Here is a 21,551-nt window from a genome sequence, read left to right on the forward strand (position 1 = left end):
GCAAGACAGCTGGTCATTTGGATTCTTTCAGCAAGTTGTTAAGGCCACCTTGGAGGTTTATCTGTGTCCTCAGGGTCACCTGAGTGGTGCAAATGGGCAAGTGGAGCCTTTTTGGGACTGCTGAAAGGACATATTGAAGATAGATGATGCCGTATCCATCCCCCTCTGTTGAGAGAGGGCTGTTCAATTTTGACATAGATGGCCTCTTTGATCCCTCAAAGAGTGGTCCTCTCTGTCCAAAATGTGGACTTTGCTGTCTTCAAAAGAGTGGCCTTTGTCTTTTAAATGTAGATGGAGTGCTGAATCTAGTCCTGATGAGTTTGTTCTCCTATGTTGTGCCATGTGTTTATGAAGTGCTTGTTTTGTTTCCCCAATGTACAGATCTGCACATGGCTCACTGCATTGTACCGCATATACCATGTTGCCCAGTAAAGCACCTTTGGGACAACCATTTATTTAATTTGCCACATGTACTAGATAACAGGTGTAAGTATAAACATGGACATGAACAAGGAATAAGTACCTGTAAATGGGGACGGTAGGACAGGGACTGTAGGTACGATGGTGCGCTTATGCATGCCCCCTTTATGGACCTTTTAGGAATGTGGTGAGGTCCATGGTAGACAGTTTAAGGTTGAAGCTGTGGCGGTTAGAGGATGTAACAACAATAATAATATTATAATATTAATATAATAATGAAAATAACCATGACCTGGATGACTGAGAATCTCCATAGACATACATGTTGGATTAAACTGGATTTGCGTTTTGCACTTTGGAAGCTACGGGAGAAGGAAAGCTTGGTTTCCTTGTCTCAAAAGTGGGACTGAAACTCCAGTTCCCCTCGAGAAATCTATTATCAAGAGCCTTTCTAAAAGGATTGGCACAGGCTGTTGGCACCTCTATGATGAGAATTGCATTTTCGTATTTGGTTGTCAACTCTCTTTTTAAAAACGTCCAGTGATGAAGCACCAACAACTTTTGAAGCCAAGCCATTCTCTATTTGATAAGTTCCGTCCATTACTTCTTCTCTTGCCCGTAGGTCAGTGATGGCTAACCCTTTTTTGCTGTCACGTACCAAAAGTGGGGGGAGCATGGGGGGATTGTGTGTGTGCACAATCTCTCCAAGGCTCAAGGTTGACTCAGCCTTCCATCCTTTCTAAGGTAGGTGAAATGAGGACCCAGTTTGTGGGGGTAATAAGCTGACTTTGTATAAATATACAAAAGTATGAAGGCTATTGCTTAATGCATTGTAAGCCGCCCTGAGTCTCCGGAGAAGGGCGGCATATAAATCAAATTAAAAAAAAAAAAAACATCCTCTCAAATGTTGGAAGACTGCTATCATGTCAACCCTAGTCCTTATATGGCTTGAAGTTTCTAGTTCTTAAGAACACATAAACAATCTTGGAAGGTGTTGGCCAGGAAATTGATTTAAGATACCCACCGATGAAGCACAGGGCAATACATCTATTTTTTACTAGTAAAATTAAAATAGTGATATGTGGAAATCCCAGAGAATCTTAAAACCAGCCTAAACAAAACTAAGAGTCTGCAGTATATTTTGAAGTTGTACTTCTGTGACACTTATCCATAAATATTTTACTCATGGTTTACACAATCTGTTTGCAGGACATACATGATCTGAGTTCAGGTAATAAATTCTGCCACCAATAGCCTCCCACCGGCCAGTACGCTCGCACAGAGTGGGCCTCCTCAGGGTGCCGTCCGCCAGACAGTGTTGGCTGGCGACCCCCAGGGGGAGAGCCTTCTCTGTGGCGGTGCCCGCCCTCTGGAACAACCTCCCCCCAGAGATATGTATAATATCAGACCTCCGGATTTTTCGTCGGGCCCTGAAAACTTATTTATTTCAACTAGCCGGGCTGGCTTGATCCCACAGTTTTGGGTTAAATTTTAACTGATTTTAAATTGGGTTTGTTTTAAATTGCGGCCAAAAATATTTAATTATTTTAAACTGTTTTTAAATTCTGTATGTTTTGTTTTTTATTTTGGCTGTTCACCGCCCTGAGTCCTATTGGAGAAGGGCGGTATACAAATTGAAACAAATAAACAAACAAACAAACAAACAAACAAATAAATAAATAAATTAGAGGTAGATGTGATTGACCTGATGACATTGTTGTACAAACCCAGCGAGAATAAAAAAAAAAAAGGATGCACAAATGTGTTTAAATATTTTCGGGGAGGGCTTGTTTTTGGGGAAGGGCTTATTTTCAGGGGAGGGCTTATTTTTGGGGAAACACAGTATTTTTCCATTATGTTGTCTAACCCTATAGCTTTACAATTTTTCAACATTCTTGGATAGACGACTAGAATGATAAAATAAAATTGAATAGTTCTTGCAGATGTTTCATTACCCAAACTAGGTAGCATCACTGATGATGTTATCTAATTTGAGTATTGAAATGTCTGCAAGAAAACAACCAAGCTCAGAGAGCACCAAGGGCCCCTCAAAGCTAAAAATGATTGTGGGAATAAGAAAACAAAACAAACTTTTTAAAATTTAAATATTTAAAATAGGAATATATATCTTGAAGTATATTTGTACTTCAGGGGACTTATTTATCCTCGAGGTCTAGGTGGTCCTGGCACCATCTGCCAAAAAGAATCCGCAATAACATACTAACCACTTTTTGAGAATACTAGGTCATAAACACTTAGGAGGGCCTACCATAGTAGTAGAGGATAGTACGACTATACTGCAAGTCATCAACAGAACCAGCTCAGAGTTAATGAGCTACTTTTGGGAACTTTGCTACACTCTTTAAAGATATGCATGATAATTAAATCCATCAGTTCAAAACAGATGCATTTTCCTGCCTTAACCGAAAGATCAGCTGTCTCTTTAACTCATAGAAATTGTGTGCTGAAACAGTCTCTGTCTCTTAAGATATATGGGTCAGTCTGACCTTGCTGGAGGTTCTGTTTTATATGAAGAATCATTCTCTCTTTGAAAGGATGTTCAGTTCAAAGGAAGAACAAAATCCTTCTCCCCGCGAAATGTTGCAACACACAGGCAGCAGATTGAATCACAGCTGTACAGATCATTTTCCCACATTGTCCTTCAATATGACAAGACCTAGAACTCATATTTCTCCATATTTTGTGATTAATTTAAGACTTCGTTGATTTGTTTATTTATTTAGCGTGTTAGCTCTAAAGTAAACAATTAGAACTAGCAGAACATTGCTAACAAAGAAACGTGAACTGCCCATGCGCTTTGCTTTTACAATTATTCATTTAGCGACCATTCAAAATTACAACAGAACTGAAAAAAATAACTTATGACCAGTCTTATTATTTATTTATTTATTAGTCCAATTTATATGCCGCCCTTCTCCGTAGACTCAGGGTGGCTTACAATGCATTATAGCAATAGCCTGCATACTTTTATGTATATACCTGCTTATTAGGGCTTTCAGCCCCCCCCAAGCGGTGTTGTTCTATACAAAGCTGGCTTATTGCCCCCACAATCCGGGTCCTCAGTTTTCCTACCTCGAAAGGATGGAAGGCTGAGTCAACCTTGAGCCTGGTGAGATTTGAATTCGCACTAATTGCAGGCAGCTGGCAGCTAAGTGCTAGCACTTAACAGCACTTAGTCCGCTGCACCACTGAGGCTCTTAGTCCGCTATACCACCAAGTCCTAAGATTTATGACTCTCACAGCATCCTCACAGTCACGTGATCAAAATTCAAGTGCTTGGCAAGAGGCATGTATTTCTGATGGTTCCAGTGTCCTTAGTCACGTGATTGCCATCTGCAACCTTCCCATCCGGCTTCCAACAAGCAAAGTCAATGGGGGAAGCTGGATTCACTTAATGAACATGTGATTCACTTAATGACTGCAATGATTCACTTAATAACCATGGCAAACCATGGTGGTAAAACAGGATACAACTCACGTATCATTTGACTTGCTTAGCAATTACCGTATTTTTCAGACTATAAGACGCACTGGAGTATAAGACGCACCTTAGTTTTTGGGGAGGAAAATAAGGAACAAGCTGATTGGGGGTGGATCAGCCTCCCAGAATACTCCCAATCAGCTGTTCCCAGAGGTGAACTTTAACAACAGGCTCGTTGGTTGTGAGCTCTGCATTTTGCTTTCTTTTCAGCTTCTGAAACGGAGGTTTCAGAGGCTTTTTTCAGCCTCTGAAACGGAGGTTTCAGAGGTTGGGCGGGGCTACATTCGGACTATAAGACGCACCCAGATTTTCACCCTCTTTTTGGGGGTAAAAAGGTGCGTCTTATACTCCAAAAAATATGGTAAAATTCTGGTCCCAAGTTATGCACTACCTGTAATGCTCTCCCAGGACCTACTGAAAAGATTCAGTCTTCAAGGTTTTCTGAGGACAATAGCTACTCACAGTCACAATGACCCTAACCCTAACTCTAAGCCTAACCTTTGGCAAAAATACCTGAGTTGCACAATGTTGGGCCTTCACAAAACACCAGCAAAGAGCTGTATTTTTCTCTTGGCTGCCCTCGATTGGCTGTTAGGATTTTTGCCGTCAACTTCTGGTAGCTCTAGGGTCGGTCCTCACTTTGGGGAGAAGGCGTAGGATTAAATATTTGATTACATGTAGTCCTTGATTTACAACAGTTTGTATAGTGACCATGCAAAGTCACAACAGCAGTGAAAAAAGTGACTTTTGAGCATTTTTCACACATACGACCTTTGCAGCATCTCCATGGTCACATGATCAAAATTTGAATGCTTGGCACCTGACTCATATTTATGACGGCTGCAGTGTCCCAGGGACATGTGATCACCTTTTGCGATTTTCTAACAAGCAAAGTCAGTGGGAAAGCCAGATTCACTTAACATCCGTGTTATTCATTTAACAAATGCAGTGATTTACTTAACAACTGTGATCAGTTGCAAATTGGGGCAAAACTCACTTAACAACAGAAATTTTGGGCTCAATTGTTGTCATAAGTCGAGGACTACCTGTAGTTGGGAAGAAATCTATGTCATGATAGGGAAAGGATTTGCTATAATTTAGGTCAGGAGTGTCACAGCCCGTGGGCCGCATGCCTCATGCGCTGGCCACACCCACTCCTGTTTTAGCGAAGGGGAAAAAGTTGCAATACATCACGTGACGATGTGAATTTGACACCCCTGCTTTAGGTGAACATCCAAATCTTGCATGATCTGGTCAGAGGCATCTAATTGAGCCTTACTGGGCACTCAATTGCCAACCAACACGGTTAGCAAGAGACCAATAGCATCTTTCATTATTTCTGTTTAGCATGGGGGATTTGAAGCATGCTGCTTTAGGAATTTCTCTAGTACCTTTTTAAACTATTTAAATTTATTTATTTTGAATGGTCACCCATTTCACCAAGTGACTACGGATGGTGACTAAAATGTAAAAAAAATAAAAAAGACATTTTAATGAATGCCCACAGAGAGGGACTCCTCAGGGTGCCGTCGGCCAGGCAATGTCGGCTGGTGACCCCCAGGGGGAGGGCCTTCTCTGTGGCAGCCCCCGCCCTCTGGAACGATTTGCCCCCGGAGATAAGAAGGATATCGGATCTTCGGGTCTTTCGCCGAGCCCTGAAAACTCTTCTTTTCCAGCAAGCAGGGCTGGCGTGAACCCCGCCCCCCCTTTTTAGTTTTTAATGGTTATTAATTGTTTAGTTTTAATTTGTTAATGGGTTTTAATTCGCACTGTTTTAATTCGGGCCAAAGTATATAATTCTTTTAATTAATTTTAAATTTTGTATTGTTATGTATTTTAGTTTTGGCTGTGCACCGCCCTGAGTCCACTAGGAGAAGGGCGGTATATAAATTGAATAAATAAATAAATGAATAAATAAATATTAAAAAATATAGTAGCTGAGAATAAAACACCGAGATAAATTGGTGGTTATCACTCCATTGGAGGGCAGCAAAGATTTGTCTGACTCTAAGAATTCGAGGTTAATGTTTCTGGTCAGGAGTTTACTGTCAGAAGCTTAGTGACTTTTGGTGTTTTGATGCTCTTAGTAGAGCTTGCCAAGTTTCCCTCCTGAGGGTGTTGTCTGGGCAAGGGACAAGTTGTTTATTATTGGGAAGACAGATACTCCACACCTTGATTGTGGCATTGTGGAAACTATCAGTCATGTGTTGTGGGATTGTGATCAATTATTCACTGAAGGGGAGAGGTTTTTTTTCTGACTCATTCTATTAGCTCCTCTATTTCATCACTAGTGAGACTGAGGATCATCCTTACTGGTCATTAGCTACTAATTGCAAAAATATTCTTCTGTCATCCTGCCTCCATGAAAAATTGAAGTGTTAATTGATAATTTTCTAGAAGGCGGTACTAGTGGGAGGCTCTGGTCCATTCATGCACTTTTTGGTGCATTATGGAAGTGGTTTCGCACTGCTTATTTCTGAAATACTTTCTTTACGTCCAGGGGTGGGTTCTACTTACCTTTACTACTGGTTTGCAACAGGACCATGCATGCGCACTTCTGCGCATGTGCAGAAGCTTCTGCGCATGCGCAGATCCCCATGACATCATGGCGGATGGGCAGAGCCTCCCGCCGGTTTTACTACCGGTTCTATAGAACTGGACCGAACCGGAAGCAACCCACCACTGTTGACGTCCTACTCTAGTCAGCAATTCTAGAATTTCCAAGGTATCTCAACCAAGTACTATCGTATGTGTGTATGTGTGTGTGGGGGGGATTCTCTTTACAGTAATTTCCATGATATTCAAGGTCAGCTAAATGCTAAATTGCAAGCAGTGTCCCTAATTATATTGTGCGTACATTTCATAATCTCTCTATTTTATTCCTAATGAAGTGTTTCTGGCTGGGGAATTCTGGGAGCACTGCTAATGAAGACTGCTAATTTTTTCCCCCATTGAACTGTTTTCATTCTTATCACTTTTGATAGCATAATATAAATAGCTGAAATCTCCACCCCCACCATTTTCCCGCCTGTTCTTCAGGTTGCTTCTGATAAAGATAACGGATTCATTAGTCCTCTAATTCTTCCAATTCTCGGGGCTATTAATGTAATGCCTACCAGTTCCTCTTCCCATCTGTGAAGAGAAGTTGGAAAAGAGTCTTTGCAAAATAGCAGCCAGTGTCCCTTGGGAAGTTTGATGGACATTTCAGTGATAAATTGAAAGAAGGAGTTTACCGGCTTCCTGCACATGAGCCCTGCTACAAGTATCACAAGAGACTGGAGTGTTTTTAAGAGTAGGCAGTTGGTCCAAATTAGCTCACTCAAGTGCCTGCTAGCTAGCTAAAGGGGAAGGGGGGAGGGATGGAACTGGCCCCCTGCCCTGCTTTAGAATCAGGCAGTGCCCGGAAAAGAAGCTTTCCCGCTCGTTGAATAAAAGAAGAAAACTGGAAATGCTCCTGTGGCCTTGGGCAACATCTGAGGAAATCAAATGTATGGTTGAAGCCATCAATCGTTTCCTCAAGTCTCTAAAGGAGACAGCTGCATTGTTATATTCAGTCCCATCATTATCCTTCTCTGTCACTGCACTCTTTTTATGATGAATGCAAGCCTCATTCTTCTGCTGAACACCGACTTAAGCTTAAGGTTCAGCCACTCGATGCTTCAAAATCCATAGCAAAGCCATTTTATATTAGGCCAACTCAAGATTACAAACCAGTGTGGAAGTTTTGCGGTCTCAGGCATTCTCCATCAGATATAATAGAAAGCAAAGGAGAAAGGAAAAAGATGTGAGAGAAAAGTTGATGGCTGATGTTCTGTTCATATGTGCATTTTGTAACATAAAAGAAGATTAAAAAAATGAGATATATCAGGCCCTACCATAAACCCCGGGACAATAAAATAACTGGAATTCTCTAGATAGCATGTATATTGAAATCACATATGTTGTTATTTATTATATTTTGTCCACTTTTTCCCAAACTTTTACAGTGATATATATACATAGTTGTCTCTCTCTTTTACTTTTGCAAAATCCTATGAAGGGCTAGGAAAAAAAAAGTTATTTAAATTAGAATGATGTCAACCATTAAAGTCTTTTAGCAAATTATGATTTTTTTTTTCTAAACTGAAACAATAAAACAGTTAATATGGCAGTGAAATTAATAATTAAAATTAACAGTTAAAACGGAAGTTAAAAGCTTGTACAAAGATAGGTAATTTATGGACTTTTGAATAAATTAATAAAGACGCCAGTCTCCGATCTCTGCTGGGAATACATTCCAGACAGTTGAAGTGGCAACAGAGAAAGCTTGATCTTGGTTGCTATCAGATAACCTCATGGCAATGTGTGCAGTCTTCTCAGAGGATCTTTATTTATCTATTTAGTTATATCCTGCCTTTATTATTTTTATGAATAACTCAAGGCAGCGAACACATACAATACTCACGTCTATGGAGATTCTCAAACATCCAGGTCTTGGTTGTCCCAAAGAAGCTCTTTCAAGAGTTAACTGGATTTTCTTTGTTTTTCCTTGAAGACATTGCTTCAAGAAGCTTATTGGATGAGAAGCGAAAAGTCTTCAAAGGAAAAAAAAAAGAAAGTCCAGATGCCTCTTGAAAAAGCAATATGGGATATGTAATACTCCTTCTCCTATTTTCCTCACAACAACAAACCTGTGAGGTGACTTGGGCTGAGAGAGAGACTGACCCAAAATCACCCATGTGCCTTTCATGCTTAAGGCAGGACTAGAACTCACAATCTCCTGATGGGCCCCAAATCATTCAGCCGGCTTTCATGCCTAAAGTGGGACTAGAACTCACCGTCTCCTGCTTTCTAACCTGGTACCTTAACCCCTACACCAAACTGGCTCTGCAGTTTGTGTACAGTTTCATAAAGAAAGAGGCTTTATCTTAAATAACACAAAATCATTCACTGAGTTTTATGTCTGAGTAGAGATTTAAACTTCGCTGTCCCCAGTTCAATCCAATAGTCTAAGGGTGCTCTTTATGATGCTGAATTCCAAAAAGCCATAATCCCAGTTGGTTTCTCCTGTCCATTGTCAGCAGATGGAAGCTGTATTCCAACAAGAATAAAAAGCACAGGTTTAAGAGAGCTGACTTAGAAGTATAGCTTGGGGCAGACTTTCTGCCAGCTGAATCTACACAAAGGGTGGGGACTGTATTTTACAAGGTGACATGAAGATTGAATGTTGTCCTTTGAGGGAGGGAAGATTAAGTGTATAATAAATAAATAGACACTATAGAAAGACCAAAGGTTAACGCTGTACTCCATTCATCACAGTGAAACTGCATTCATCACAGAAACAAGCACCCCAAATAAGTTACTTATCCAGAAAAGGGAGATGTTGTCTTTGAGAGAATGTGTACACAGACACAGGGAAAACAGGAAAGAAAGTCCAGGTAAAATATTACTAAATCCCCCACCCCCTCCAACCCACTACAAATTTTCATGGATTTTTCCAGCATATCTGAGAAACTATACTATACAGATAGTCCTTGACTTGCAACCACAATTGAACCCACAATTTCTGTTGTTAAGCGAGACAGGTGTTTGATGAATTTTGCCCCATTTTATGACCTTTCTTGCCACAGTTGTTAAGTAAATCACTGCAATTAAGTTAGTAACACGATTGTTAAATGAACTTGGCTTCCCCATTGACTTTGCTTGGCAGAAGGTCGCAAAAAGGGATCAAATGACCCCGGGATGCTATAACCCAGGGGTGAAATCCAGCAGGTTCTGACAGTTCTGTAGAACCGGTAGCGGAAATTTTGAGTAGTTTGTAGAACCGGCAAATACCACCTCTGGCTGGCCCCAGAGTGGGGTGGGAATGGAGATTTTGCACTATCCTTCCCCTGCCATGCCCACCAAGCCACGCCCACAGAACCGGTAGTAAAAAAAAATTGGATTTCACCACTGCTATAACCATCATAAATATGAGTCAGTAGCCAAGCATCTACTGAATTTTGATCATGCTATCACGGGGATGCTGCAACAGTTGTAAGGGGGAAAACGGTCCCTAAAAAGTCACCTAAGTTACAACAACACTTTTTCAGTGTCATTGTAACTTTGAACAATCATTAAATGAACGGTTGTAAGTTGTATTAAAATTTTTTAGTGCTGCTGGAAATAGCCTCATCCACTTTTGTTTCTAAATAAGAAGCAGCAATTGGCTTAGCTGGTAGGTTAATAATTGTTATGCCATGTTTTGGTGTGCTGTTAAACAAATTCCCTGCAAAGAGAAAATGGCATAAAAGACATTTCTGGAAGCCAAGCTGTCAGTCGATCACAGTATCACATTTAGCAGAAGATCAAACAAGGGTACAACTGTCAGTCAGTCCGCGGGCGGACCCCTCATTGTGCTAGATAATTTGAAATGGTCTCTTGGGCATTAAATAGTTCATTATTTTGTTGAAGGAGAGGCAAGGAGCAGGAGAGCAAGCATGTTGTGAGGGGGAAAGATTGTTTTTTTTCCCAATGATATTGAAACCCTGACAAGTTGATCCAACAAGCTGCAGGCGAGTGAAAAAAAAATCAATGGGGCTTCATAGATAACAGCAGTAACAGCAGCATGGAGCTAATGCAAGAGGATTGTGTTCCTAAATATCAATATATTCATTAATTTCTGAGACTTGTAGGCTGCCTGTCTCTGACAAGGCACAGTATGGCTGCTTTATCAACATTTTTTCCCTTGCTAGCCGGTTGGGGTAGGGAGGTGGAATTTTATGTCTTTGGAAATTCATTTGTTTGCAAACGATTTCCAAATGAAAGCTAATAAACTCACGGAATGCCCTCAGTTCTGAAAGCAAGACACATTTGATTGGTCTGTGATTTATCCATGGAGTAATTGCTCCATGGCATAGGACCGGGTACCTCCAAGACTGTCTTCTGCCACCAATAGCCTCCCACCGACCAGTCCGTTCCCACAGAGAGGGTCTCCTCAGGGTGCCATCAGCCAAGTTATGTTGGATGGCGACGCCCAGGGGGAGAGCCTTCTCTGTGGGAGCCCCAGCCCTGTGGAACGAACTGCCCCCGGAAATTCGTAAGATCTCCGACCTCCGGGTGTTTCGCTGCGCACTGAAGACCCTGTTGTTCCGCCAGGCCGGGCTATCAACACAATAATTTTAAATTGGGGTATTTAAATTTATTGGGGTTTTAAATCTGAGCCACTTTATTTAATTACTTTAAATTTTATATTGTTGTTTTGTCTGTGTTTTTAAATAGGCTGTACACCGCCCTGAGTCCTTCAGGAGAAGGGCGGTATAGAAATAAAATTATTATTATTATTATTATTATTATTATTATTATTATTATTATTATTATTATTATTATTATTATTATTATCCAGGTTTCGTTTCTTTTGAAAGATGACTGCAGAACATGGTCATTTTTAATAATTATGCCCATGTATAAAAATATAGGCTGGAGTATTGATAGCAGCCCAAATTTATACAACGGTGGCTTCTATATAGGTAGAAGCCCTCGACGTACGACCACAATCGAGGCCAGAATTTATGTTGCTAGGTGAGAAATTTGTTAAGTGAGTTTTCCCCATTTTACGACTTTTCTTGCCACTATGGTTGTTAAATGAATCTGGCCTCCCCGTTGACTTTGCAGAAGGTTGCAAAAGATGATCACATGACCCCAGGACACTGCAAACGTCATAGATATGAACCAGTTGTCAAGCATCCAGATCAGTGGATCATCCAAATCCAAATCATTTTTTTTACTACCAGTTCTGTGGGTGTGGCTTGGTGGGCGTGGCTTGGTTGGCGTGGCAGGGGAAAGATACTGTAAAATCTCCATTCCCATCCCACTCCAGGGGAAGGATACTGCAAAATCTCCATTCCCATCCCACTCCAGGGGAAGGATACTGCAAAATCTCCATTCCCACCCCACTCCAGGGGAAGGATACTGTAAAGTCTCCATTCCTTCTTGATCGACTGGGATTTAGGAGACAGTGAATAGATGGGGGTGGGGCCAGTCAGAATTTTTACTACCGGTTCTCCGAACTACTCAAAATTTCCACTACTGGTTCTCCAGAACTGGTCAGAACCTGCTGAAACCCACCTCTGATCCAAATGTAAATCACGTGACCATGGGTATGCTGCAACGGTCATAAATGTGAAAAATGGTCGTAAGTTACTTTTTTCAATGCCATTGTAACTTCAAATGGTCACTAAATGAACTGTTGTAAATCAAGGACTATCTGTATTGTGATTGTCCTGTGCTACATTATTTCCAGATAAGGTCCAAACCAAGTAATAAGTGATCTTTGTCTGGTTGATTTACAATATGAGAACACTGTACTAACGGTATCAATGAGAACAATATGAGTATATAATCAATGACAGCTCTCCCTCTGTGGCTGGCTGATGTATAGCAATAGCAATTGCAATAGCAATAGCAATAGCAATAGCAATAGCAATAGCACTTAGACTTATATACCACTTTACAGTGCTTTACAGCCCTCTCTAAGCGATTTACAGATTCAGCACATTGCCCCCAACAATCTGGGTCTTCATTTTACCACCTCAGAAGGATGGAAAGCTGAATCAACCTTGAGCCTGATGAGATCTGAATGGCCAAATTGCAGTCAGCTGGCAGTCAGCAGAAGTAGCCTACAGTACTGCACTCTAACCACTGCGCCACCGTGGCTCATAATTTGATGACTGATCAGAAATAATGAAATTCAACATTCAGGATACAGGTAATCCTCAATTTATTTTGATAAACTAATAAAACAGTATAATTTGGGGCTTAAATTATTTTAGAAACATAAAATTATATTCATCATGTGAAGTCAAAAATAAATTTCTCCAAATGAAATTCTAATAGTAACAGTAGTAATTATCATTATTCTACTATTACGGAAATCACTGTGAGATATAGAATGTTTGCTGTCTTTTAAATCCTTAGGTAAAAGGTAAAGGTTCCCCTCGCACATATGTGCTAGTTGTTCCTGACTCTAGGGGGCAGTGCTCATCTCCGTTTCAAAGCCAAAGAGCAGCGCTATCCGAAGATGTCTCCGTGGTCATGTGGCCGGCATGACTAAATGCCAAAGGCGCCCGGAACGCTGTTCCCTTCCCACCAAAGGTGGTCCCTATTTTTCTACTTGCATTTTTACATGCTTTCGAATTGCTAGGTTGGCAGAAGTTTAAATCCTTAACTTCTAGCTTTACTAATATTGTGTCTTTTAAAAAAATAAAAACAAAATAGAAAGCCAGAGCGAGTCATGGCTGAATGACAAATCAGGCACTTAACATGTAGAATATTCCACCCTCAATATCTCCACCCAGAAGGAAGGAAAGCAGCAACACAGCATAAGGTCTCCTAGTTTAGTGCTGTCAAATCTTCCTATAGCAGTACTGTAAAACCAGGTAGTCCTCAATTGATGACCGTATTGGAGCTTTTATTTAATTATTTATTCATTTATTTATTATTTAAATTTTTATACCGCCCTTCTCCCGAGGGACTCAGGGCGGTGCACAGCCACAATAAAACAACATGTCTCCATAAAATTTAAAAACAGTTTAAAACATATTAAATAATTTGGCCCTTATCTTAAAAACTAAAAAACTAAAACACCCATTAAAATTTGTTATTTAAGCCAGCCCAGCCTGTTGGAACAGTAAAGTCTTAAGGGCACGGCGAAAGGTACGTAGGTCAGGGATCATACGTATCTCTGGAGGCAATTCATTCCAGAGGGCAGGTGCCCCCACAGAGAAGGCTCTCCTGGGGGTCGCCAGTCGACATTGTTCGGCTGACGGCACCCTGAGGAATCCCTCTCTGTGGGAGCGTATTGGCCGGTGGGAGGCTATCGGTGGCAGAAGGCGATCTCGTAAGTACCCAGGTCCTAAGCCATGGAGTGCTTTAAAGATGGTAACCATCACCTTGAATCGCACCCGAAAGACCACCGGGAGCCAGTGGAGCTCGCCCAGGAGAGGTGTTACATGGGTGCGCCATGTCACTCCCATAATCACCCGCGCGGCCGCATTCTGGACCAGCTGGAGCCTCTGAATGCTCTTCAAGGGGAGCCCCATGTAGAGAGCATTACAGTAGTCCAGACGGGAAGTGATGAGGGCATGAGTGACCATGCGCAAGGCGTCCCGGTCCAGAAAGGGACACAACTGGTAAATCAGGCGAACCTGATAAAAAGCCCCCCTGGCCACCGCCGTCATATGATCTTCTAAAGACAGCCATGCATCCAGGAGGACACCCAAGTTGCGAGCTTCTCTGAGGGAGCCAAGATCTCACCCCCAATAGTCAGCGATGGAACCAGCTGGCTATACCGGGACGCCGGAAACCACAGCCACTCAGTCTTGGAGGGGTTGAGTCTGAGCTTGTTTCTCCCCATCCAGATCCACACGGTCTCCAGGCACTGGGACATCATGTCAAGGGCATCATTGGGGTGGTCCGGGGTGGAAATGTACAGTTGAGTATCATCAGCGTACTGGTGGAACTTCACCCCAAAACCATGGATGATCTCACCCAGTGGCTTCACATAAATGTTGAGCAGGAGGGGCAAGAGGACCGACCCTTGCGGCACCCCACAAACAAGGCACCTCGAGGTCGACCTCTGTCCCCCTGCCAGCACAGACTGTGTACGGTCGGAGAGGAAGGAGGAGAACCACCGCAACACGGTGCCCCCCATTCCTAACCCCTCCAACCGGCGCAGCATGATACCATGGTCGATGGTATCAAAAGCCGCTGAGAGGTCTAATAGGACCAGGACAGAGGAACAACCCCTGTCCCGAGCCCTCTAGAGATCATCAACCAATGCGACCAATGCCGTTTCCGTGCTGTCTCCCGGCCTGAAGCCCGACTGGTATGGATCTAGATAGATAGCTTCATCTAGGTACTGGGGAAGTTGTCGCACCACCACAGTCTCCACAACCTTCGCCACAAAGTGAAGGTTGGAGACTGGACGATAGTTCGCTAATACAGCCGGGTCTAGGGAAGGCTTCTTGAGGAGGGGCCTCACCACCGCCTCTTTCAGGGCGGAAGGGAAGAAACCCTCACTCAGAGAAGCGTTAATAATCACCTGGAGCCAGCCTCGTGTGACCACCTGGGAGCCCAGCACCAATCAGGAGGGACACGGGTCCAATAAACATGTGGCAGCGCTAAGCCTACCCAGAATCCTGTCCACGTCCTCGGGAGTCACAAGGTCAAACTCCTCCCAGATAACACTCTCAAGACCCACCTTTGTCACCCCATCTGAACCTACCCAGTCGGAGTCCAAGCCTTCCCAAATCTGAGCGATTTTGTCATGCAGGTATTGCGCAAAATCCTCAGCCCTACCCAGCTTGCCCATTTCAGTTGTAAATTGTGACAGTTCTAAAGCAGGTCATCACGTAACCAATCCAGTTTTAGAACCCTTTTTGTGGTAGTTGTTAAGCAAACATCGGGAAACCCATTGTTTGCTATGGGGTATTTTTGCTGAAAATCCAAAGTAAATGCCGTTTTTCAGCAAAAATATCATAAATCACAATTAAGTGACCAGAGGATAATGAAAATGGCCATAAATGCAAGCTGGTTGCTGAGCACCTGAAATGCAGTCATGTGACTGCAGGGGAGTGGGACTGGCTGTCAAAACTTCGGAATCAGGTCATAAGTACCTTTGGATCTGTAGTAATTTTGAATGGTTGCTAAGTGACCAGTCGTAAGTGGAGGACTACCTGTACCGCTAGCGTTTCAAACTATTGTAGGTATTATGAAAAAGGTATGGAGAGAAATCTGTCCATGTATTTCATTTCCATGGGAACATATTGCCGACAAAACAAGAAATGATTTTCTTGCCAGTCTAGTAATATCTTAAAAGTTTCTGAGCTTGAGAAACATTGATTTAGAGCATAGTTGAAGATCCTATTGTTGTTTAAGCTGTAGAGAAGAATGGTAGAATAAATTGTGTTTTTTTCACATCAGGAGAATGAGAAACAACATACTGTACAACTGCCAACAATATCTTTCTACATGATTTGGCTCTCTAAATGTGGGATGGGTCACTCATATCCCCTTGGGACACATGTCTAGTTCCTGGATCTGCCGAAATGTCATGATATGCTTCAAAATACGTGACAGCTTTGGGTAATATAAGAGAAAGCTTTGTCTCTTCCTTGGTCAGCTTGTTTACCTCTCAGAAGAGGGAGAGGCCAGACCCTGCTGCTGTTTCAAAACAAGCTCAGAGCCTCAAGCAATGTTATTTTCTTCAAAAGCAAACCTCAAAGGTTGTTATTGTCAAGTCAGGTGATGGCGCATTGGATTGTCAGGTCTGTTGATCTAGATATCTTATATGTACAAAACAAGAGAGTTGATCTCCTCCGTACCCTCACATAGCTACCCTATCACAAATTTCCTGGGCTTTGTGCAGTAAATTCTACAGTTTAGGTTGTTCCTCTTGGTACAAAAACAATTGTGAGGAAGTGGTTTTTTTGGTGGAAATTGTGAAGCTATGATGGCCTGGTTTTGGTGGCTAATTCTTCTCTCAAAGAATCATGGGTGACACTGTATAAGGAACCTCGAAGCCCATCTTAGTCCTGCATACTCTTCTCCCAGTGTGCAAATCAGTCAGTGGCGGGATTCAGAAATTTTTACTACCAGTTCTGTGGGCATTGCTTGCTGGGCATGGTTTGGTGGGTGTGGCAGGGGAAGGATACTGTAAAATCTCCATTCCCTCCCCACTCTAGGGGAAGGTTACTCCAAAATCCCCATTTCCTCCCGATCAGCTGGGACTCAGGAGGCAGAGAATAGATGGGGGCGGGGCCAGTCAGAGGTGGTATTTACCGGTTCTCTGAACCACACAAAATTTCCGCTACCGGTTCTCCAGAACTGGTCAGAACCTGCTGAATACCACCTCTGAAATCAGTCAACATGGGAATCCCAGAAAGGAAGTGAAAAGAAGACTTTTGCTCCTTTTCTACACCCTCCGGCAAATTATATTGCTTCTGTAATGTAGATACAGGTAGAGGGTTACCAGATCTGTGTTGCAAAACTTTGGATGACCACATGACAATCACAAGGAATTAGATTTTTCTGTATTTCATTGCTGCAATCTAGTCTAGTGGACACCTGCAGCTTTGCTCTGGTAGCCTTCGGAATTTAGTTACCGATACTCTTCCTTTTCTTTAATCCCTTTTTAAGGCCATCTGAGCTGGTAGCTGTCTTCACATTTTATGATACCTAATTCTGTAGTTAAGCTGTGCACTTTTATCTGTCCCAAAATGCTCACAATTCAGCAGACTGCTTGGAAGCTCTCTTTCTTACACACATTCAGAATGACCCACATATTATGGCTCTGAGGTCTTTAACAAAGAAAGAGACAAAGATTAAAAATAAAAGTGGAGCCAAAGGTATATTAATCTTTAAGCTCAACATTTATCATTTTAAAAATACTCAGTTCATAAATCTCTTGGAGCAAAATGTTCCCAAGGAAGCATATAGGCTAAATAACAAATACAATAAAAGTTGGGAAAATAATAAATATAACAGAGAAGCAACATCAAATGGAATTGTAAGAATAACTTATAAGCCAACTATGCAAAGACGATAAAGCATAAGCAAATTACAAAAACATCACTAGGTCTGCCAGAAATTCAGTATATCAAAGTTGGATCTAGAGCAGGGGTCCCCAACCCCTTGGCTGCAGCCCACTATCGGGCAGCGGCCTGTTTCAAACTGGGCCGGGCAAGTAATGAGTAAGCACACGCAAGTGTGAATCTCTACTCACGCAGACAAGCTCGTGTGAATGAAGGGTGCTTGAGTGGAGGACGCTTGTGCTCTCGTGTGAAGCTCCATTCAAATGAATGGAGGTTCATGCACAAGTGCTCTCCGCTTGCACATGTGAAGCTTCATGCGCGAGCACAAATACCCACCGTTCATTCAAGTAGACCTTCATGTGTGAGCGCAAGCGCCCTCTACTCACACACGAAGCTCCATTCCCGTGAGTGAAGGGCACAAGCACCTCTTGCTCACACCAAAAGAGCTGTGCACCACCCGTGAGCCTGCCATTCACACGCCCCGCCTCCCTGCTCCGGGTCAGGCTGCCAAGTTGGAAAGGTTGGGAATCGCTGATCTAGAGAACTTAGCTGGTGAGGCCATTTCATCTGAAATGTATCATGTTCTACAAAACCTGTTCTTTGGATGAGCAGAAGAAAATTCCCAGGTGATAAATCCCCAGAGCTTGGGAAAGATCCTATCACTCCAGGAAAAATGTTCCTTCAATGAACCAAACCAAGTAATTATTCATTACTTCAAGAAATTAGCTTTCAAATTATGCCTGGAAAGAAATTTGTGTGCACTACAAGCAGCTGTTTAAGTGTTGCTGAAATGTTTTGTAAAGAGAAAAACAAGACGAACAGCAAAGCTCACTGCAACCCTGCTTCTGTACCATGTTTTAATTTTATGTTGCCATTCCACGTAGAATCACAGAAGTTACATTTCTTCACTGGCGGGCACATATTTCTGCATGGACTAAAGGAGTTAGCGTATTAGTATTATTTATTTATTCATTAAATTTGTATGCTGGCCATCTCACTGATACGGCGGCTCTGGGCAGCTTACAATATAATAAAAACATTAAAAGCACTAGAAAACAATTAAAATTAGAAAAGCTGAATAGAAAAGCTAAAAACCAACCAGGCATAATTTGAAGGTTATTAACTTGAAATAATGAATACTTAAGAGATGGGAATAGGGCTCTTTTCTCCCGGTCAGTCATCCCCAATGTAGTAGGCCCCTGTTAGGGCCCCAAGCCAAGTGGCAGACTCAAGCTTTTAGGCTTTCCTGGAAGGCCAACATGGTGGTGGACCTCCTACAGGAAAATATTCCGTAAGGCAGGGGCCCCAGCAGAAAAGGCTCTTCTTCCAGACCCTATCAGCCAAAGTTGTTTGGCCAATGGGATCCAAAGTAGACCTTGTCTGCTGGAATGAGTGGTGTCCCATCGGGGTGAGACGGTTCCTCAAGTACCTGGACTCATGCCATAAAGAGCTTTAAAAATAATGACCAACATCTTGAATTGGACCTGGAAGCAAACTGGCAGCCAGTGAAGCTCACATAACAATGGTGTCACATATGGCACCCTAGAGGCCTTTAAAACTGCCTGAACCGCTGCGTTCTGTACCAGTTGTAGCTTCCAAATACTCTTCAAGGGTATCTCCATGTAGAGCACATTGCCGTAATCCAATTATATAACCTAAAGATTATGAAGACCATTAATATCAAAGGTAATTTTTCTTCAGTTAATCAGTGTTCAGGTTCCTGATTGGATTTTTATTACAGCTGGAACTGACGCAGAAATAACAAAAGTAGACTTCAAAATGGAAAGGAAATGTGGATTCCTAATAAATAGATCATCAAAGGTTTTCTGTTCCAAAGGAAGGAAACTGTCTTTGTATTATGCCAGCTATAAAAAATGATTAAAACTGAAGTGAGACAGGAAGCTGATAATTTGATTTATCATCTTAATGGCTGCACTTCATGAATAAATAATAGAGGCCGGTTAATGTTGTCTCTAGTAAAATGTTAAAAAGGCGGGGGGCATCTCAGCCATTTCTCTAATATATGGTGACAAGAATGAATATTCTGAGCCTTCCTCACATTTAGTTTGCTTAAAACGGTTAAGGAAATAACTTATTTCTCTTTATTTAGGAGATAATGTTCGGCTTTGCTCCTAAGACACCAGAAAGCTTAACTAAAAACCATTCACTTCCCATTAGCATTATATCCTCGAAAGAGCAGAGTCCTGATGACCAGATCATCAATATACTTGGCCAAAGGACAGACTAAAAGCTTCCTTTACCTCCTTCGTTTTCTTCATTCTTCTCCCTTCATTCCAGGATGCATTTTTCTAGACTTCCTCTTCCAGTTTTCAATTATTTAATAGCATGTCAGCTGTACAGTGAAATCTGCTATGAGTGCATCCTGCAAGAATGATTTTTTTTCCCTCAATGGAAAGAAGGGAAATGTTTTTAAAGAGTTATACCACTTTAAAGCAACTGCACCAAATTCGGGGATGAAATCCAGCAGGTTCTGACAGGTTCTGGAGAACCAGTGGTGGAAATTTTGAGCAGTTCGGAGAACAAGCAGCGGAAATTTTGAGTAGTTCGGAGAACCAGCAAATATCACCTCTGGCTGGCCCCAGAATGGGGTGGGAATGGGGATTTTGCAGTATCCTTCCCCTGCCATGCCCACCAAGCCACACCCACAGAACCAGTAGTAAAAAAAATTGGATTTCACCACTGATATAAGATATATAATCTCTGCATTCCATACACTATATTTGTTTAATTAGGATTATTGTCCCCCAAGAAGAACTGTGCTGCATCAAGCATATTACAAATAACAGACTCTGAAGGTACCATGGTGGCCAATTTTTTTTTTTTTACTTTTAAAACCATTTTTTCTACAATCTCTTTGGCAAAGAGGTTGTAGAAAAAATGCTTTTAAAAGAAAAAAAAAAGCCTCTGATGATTGTGTGGCTCAGCTGGGCATGGGGGGGGGAGCAGGGATTTTTGCTACCGGTTCTCCGAACCACCCGCCTCCATCGCTACCGGATCAGGCGATCCGGTCCAAACCAGGAGCATTTCACCCCTGATGGGAAGGCATGAAATTTGTCCCTCAGACATGATTTGGGAAGAAGTGGGGGAAACAGTAGAGAAGAAAAATTTGTTCTGCAGAATCTTTCAGTAAAATATATTATTCTTCCATAATTTCCTAGTAAGAGAAAATTTTGATATTAGAGGTGGAGTCTCAAATACTATGTACACCTAACCATTTCTGTTGATAATCAACAAACTGTCTGATTCACAAGATTCACAAACCTTGCAAGCTTAAAGCACAGACAGCACTAGTATTCAGCATTATACTAATTTGCTTTATGCTTTTGTAGATAATAAAGATGGCCTTGGATGTTGCTGGGTGATTTTTTTTGGGGTGGGTGGGGTTGTGTTTATTTTTGTTTTATTGTAAGTTCTTCAAGACCTAAAAGTCAATCTATATTAAGTTTCAACTGAAAATTGAGCCTTCATATTTTGTTTAGAGAGAGATTTTTCTACAAGCCAAGTTTGGATAATAGGCACCTACATCAATGGCACGTAAATTGTTGTTCTAGTAACAAACTGTTTAGTGCTCTCTGCAGTTTGGCATTTGGGCATCACCTTTGTCTCACAGAGGTCTTCCTTTTTGGAGAATCCTTCCTCCTTATTCAACAGAGGCATTACAATGGACGGGGTAGAAGGGGCAGTCACTATTGTTACCAACACAATTGCCAGCTGGATGAACTGTTTGTCTGCTGAGATAGTAAAGTATGACATGAGAAATGGTTGGCCTCACCTGCTGTTGTGTAAACAGATATTACAGTAAAATGTCCTGCATAAAAGGAAAAGCAAACCAAACAAAAATATTATAGCAAGTTGGAAGATTATCTCTTTACCTTTCACTATTAACCAAACAATCTGATTTTAATCTGATGACAGAACACTATTGCCATTTTCTTGATAAGTGGCTATTCTTCAATCTTATATTCATCCTGATGAACCAAGCAATGCTGCTGTCTAAGCACTGCATTCCAGCTGCATTATTCTTGAATCTGTCTAATATCTAATATTGAATCTGTCAT

Source organism: Pituophis catenifer, unplaced genomic scaffold, assembly GCF_029215685.1.
Source record: "Pituophis catenifer annectens isolate HBS135680 unplaced genomic scaffold, rPitCat1.0.hap2 SCAF_1, whole genome shotgun sequence".
Classification (NCBI taxonomy): Eukaryota; Metazoa; Chordata; class Lepidosauria; order Squamata; family Colubridae; genus Pituophis; species Pituophis catenifer.